The sequence below is a fragment of the Sycon ciliatum genome, chromosome 4 (genome assembly GCF_964019385.1).
Source record: "Sycon ciliatum chromosome 4, ocSycCili1.1, whole genome shotgun sequence".
In the NCBI taxonomy this organism is placed as follows: Eukaryota; Metazoa; Porifera; class Calcarea; order Leucosolenida; family Sycettidae; genus Sycon; species Sycon ciliatum.
The window spans coordinates 12,588,018-12,592,390 of NC_088646.1; positions in this window are offsets into that span (position 1 = coordinate 12,588,018).

Genomic DNA, 4,373 nt, shown 5'->3' on the forward strand with positions numbered 1-4,373 from the left:
TCAACTAATCTCTTTATAAAATTGTTTGAACAGTTGATGAAGACAATTCGAATGCGCCCTTAGTCTTTGGCAGAGGTCGCCAGCCTGACGGCCTCTAATCGCAAGGATGTGAAGGCAGCTGCCGCAGAAGCCCTTCGGCAATTCACCGCCCGAGCCTCCTCTGCCCTCCAGCACTCCATCAACATTGGCAGTGAGGCGGGTGCATCCAGCTGGCTCACGTGTCGCCCTCTCCGTCGGCATGGGTTCAGCTTGTCGAAGTGTGAATTTCGCGATGGTCTGGCGTTGCGGTATGGCTGGCACCCGGCACGGCTCCCTTCTACTTGTGTCTGTGGTGCCACCTTCTCTGTTGAGCATGCTCTCTCTTGCCCCACTGGTGGTTTCCTGACGCTTCGCCACAATGAGGTACGGGACATCATCGCTGGCCAACTGAAGAAGGTAGCACACAGCGTAGAAGTAGAGCCTCATCTCCAACCCCTCACCGGCGAGCTTTTCCGCTACCGGACGGCGTCCACCGAGGATCAGGCCCGTCTGGATGTGGCGGCGAGTGGCGTGTGGGGAGGACGGTTTGAATGCGTTTATCTTGATGTACAGGTGTTTAACCCATTCGCTCCTTCGAACCGTTCCTCTTCTCTCGCTGCTCGCTACCTGAGCCATGAGCGCGAGAAGCGTCGCAGGTATGGTCAGAGGGTGCAAGAAGTTGAGCGAGCCTCCTTCGTACCAGTCGTATTCTCAGCCACAGGTGGAGCCGGTCGAGCTGCTTCCGCTCTTCTCAAGCGAATTGCTGCTCTGTCTGCAGAGAAAACCGGAGAGCCATACGCAATGGTGACGGCGTTGCTGCGTTGTCGTCTTGGTTTTGGTCTCCTGCGTGCCAGTGTTGCCTGCCTTCGCGGTGCCCGGCGGATGCGCCGCGTCAATGATCAGTCTGCTGTCCTAGCTCTGTCTGGAGAGAAAACCGGAGAGCCATACGCAATGGTGACGGCGTTGCTGCGTTGTCGTCTTGGTTTTGGTCTCCTGCGTGCCAGTGTTGCCTGCCTTCGCGGTGCCCGGCGGATGCGCCGCGTCAATGATCAGTCTGCTGTCCTAGCAAAACGCGGAGGCTGCATTGATTTAACTTTCTTTGCAACTCCTGCAGTTTAAGTACTGAGTATCATTACTATCTTTTTATTATTATTCTTTATTTCCACGATGGCCCATGGCCAATAAGGAAGATAATAATTATGACTCAAATCAGTCCAGAATCATATAAAATCAGTCTAGCAAGTAAGGAAACCCGAACACATTGCAGGGGAATGGGGTTACGATGGGGTACAGTATGAGCTACTTCAGGAGCATGTGGATGATAGAATGAGGCTAGACGCCATTGATTTAAACGCATGCTTGCTATTTGTTTCACGCAGGTCGGGGGGTAGTTGGTTGAAATTGTGAAGGGGCAGGTTGATGGGTGAGTTGGTGTGTCGGTATGTGTGTGATGTTCTCAATGTGTATGTTCTCATGTGTCGTAGTGCATATGGCTGCTCTGTGATTGGTCGTGCAAGGTGAGGCTGTTGCAGGTGAAGGGGAGCGCGGATGTACTTGATGTTGTGGGCAAGAGTAACCTGTCGTAAGAGTTGCCGGGAGACTAATGTGGGGAGTTGGAGATGATGAAGAAGTGAGCCGTGATGATGGACTGGTGCAAAAAGGGGGATCCGCAAGCAGATATGGGCTGCTCGTCGCTGAACGCGTTCTAATTGGTCCTTCTGTGTGCGGGTGGTGTTGGATAACACGAGACTGCCGTGCTCTACAACCGGGCGAAAGTAGGCGGTGTAGATATACGAGCAGACTGGGGGTGTTAAGTTGGCCTCGTGTTTTACGAAGTTGGTGAAGGAGTTTTTTGGATTTGTTTATTATGTGCGTGACATGTGAGTTCCATTGGAGGTTGTTTTGTAGTATGATTCCAAGGTGACGGTGTTCGTTGACTTGCTTTAGGGGTGTGCCGTTAAGAGTGATGTTGAGTTGGTGGTTTGGTGTGAACGACAATGTAACGGTCTTTGAGGCATTGACGAGGAGGTGCCATCTGCGCAGCCAGGTTGCGGCAGCTGAAACGGCTGACTGCAGGGACAACTCCGATGTCAAACGGCTCTGGTGTGTTGCAATGAGCGCCGTGTCATCTGCAAATTGGCTGCACTTTGTGTTCGAGTTGGTTCAGGCAGAGGGCAGGTCAATGGTGTAGATCAAGAACAGCAGGGGGTCTAGAACGGATCCGTGGGACACCCCTGCTGGTATGGCTTGCCACTCACTGAAGGCGTCGCCGACACGAACACGTTGACGGCGATGGGTGAGGTAGTTGACCATCCATTGCAGGGCGGTATCCTTCAGGCCGAGGTGTTGCAGTTTCTTGAGGAGACCGGCGTGCCAGACTCTGTCGAAAGCCTTCGAGAAATCAAAAAAGCAAGCTGTGTGGACGGAAAGACCTTTATCTCGGCTCTCGGAAACCTCGTGCACGAGTCTGGCGAGCTGGAGTTCGGTGCTATCATTGGCACGAAAACCGGATTGATCCACTGGGAGGAAGGGTGTGACGTGCTTGTAGAGTCGCTTGTGGACGATCCTCTCCTGCACTTTACTGATAAGTGATAACGCTGAGAAGTGATACGGGCCTGTAGTTTGATACCAATGACCGTTCGGCTTTCTTGTACAGTGGGCTCACAGTGGCATCACGCCAGTCCTGTGGTTGTTCACCTCTCCGAAATGACTAATTGAAAAGTCGGGAGAGTGACGGCGACAGCTCACGCGCCGTGGTCTTGAGGAGTCTTGTTGGGATGTCGTCAAACCCAGGGGCTTTGCAAGGATTAAAGGGCTCCTAGGAGCTGTTCTACCTCGGCGGGTGTGGTGGTGATTTGGGCAAGCTCTCTCTCGCCGGATGTTGGTAGAAGGATGTCGGGGACTGGCTCTTTGTCAACTGAGACGGACTTCTTGCTTTCTGAAATGAAGATCTTGTGTGTGTGTGCGTGTGTGTGTAGGCGCGTGTCAACAGATTTGATAAAGTTATTGTGTTTACCCCTCTTGATTTCTCATCATTGTGTTGCTTTCAATTTTGCCCGTAAAAGAGGCTGTTGGAATACAGTATTTTGAAGAAGAAGAAAAAACGTCACGTGCACCCACGTGTGCATGCTGTCATGGTCGTACAGTATTCCACGTATTTTGCCAAGCTCGTTCATCGATTCATGTAGTCTACAATCATACATGTATGTCTACTACTTTTCTTTTGTTGATTTGGCCGTGGTTGGCTATCACCCTCCTCTCATTCAATTCATGTATTGGCATTGCTTGCCACGAGATGCCAATACTGTCAAAGGTCATGGAAGCTATCATCAATCGTAGCCTTATGGGATTCCTTGAGCGCCGGCACATCCTCACCACTAACCAGTACGGATTCCGCTCCGGCCTGGGAACGCAGGACCTCCTGACCCTACTACACCATCGTTGGAGTACCGTGGCTGCAGGGGGCGGAGCTGTGCGGGTTGTTGCTGTGGATATTGCTGGAGCGTTCGATCGAGTCTCCCACCCAGGTGTGATCCACAAAGCCAAGCGGTACGGTGTATCCGGCATGCTCCTTGCATGGTTGAGGGACTACCTGCTGGACAGGCGCCTGAGTGTTGTCGTTGGTGGGCAGTCGTCCAGCCCACACCGCATCACAGCCGGTGTTCCGCAAGGTAGCTTGTTGGGACCGACGCTGTTCCTCCTCTACACGAACGATGCCGATGACCACCTTCCACCAGGTGTAGATCTGGCCGCTTATGCCGACGACACAACGCTATTTCAGTGCCTGTCCGCCATGGATACCATTGCCCACAGCTCGACAGTCCTGCAAAATGCTCTCGATGCCCTTGTGAATTGGGGCACCAGCTGGAGAATTGCGTTCGAGCCAGCCAAGTCCCAGGCCATGACTATTGACCATCACCGCCCCGCCTGGGACCTCCCAGCAGTACAGTTTGCGGGTGTCCCCCTGAATGGAGAGAGTAACCTCAAGCTTCTTGGGGTAATCTTGGACAGCCAACTTTCCCACCGCAACCACCTCCGTACCATCGCCATCAGAGCACGCCAGCGTCTCGGGCTCCTGCGGAAGGCCTCGCCGCTCCTGGATTCTCGCAGCCGAGCTACAGTGTACCGTGGGTTTGTGCGCCCAGTAATGGAGTACTGCCCATTGGTCTGGATGGGCGCAGCAGATTGTCACTTGCAGCGACTTGACCAGACGCAGCGCTCAGCCCTCCACTTGATTGGCCCCGGCGCAATGCTGCAAAGCCTGTCTATCCGGCGCATGGTAGCTGCGTGTACCTACATTTACAAGCTACTGTGCTCCAATCCTACCAGCCCACTTCGTCAGCTCTTGCCTCCCT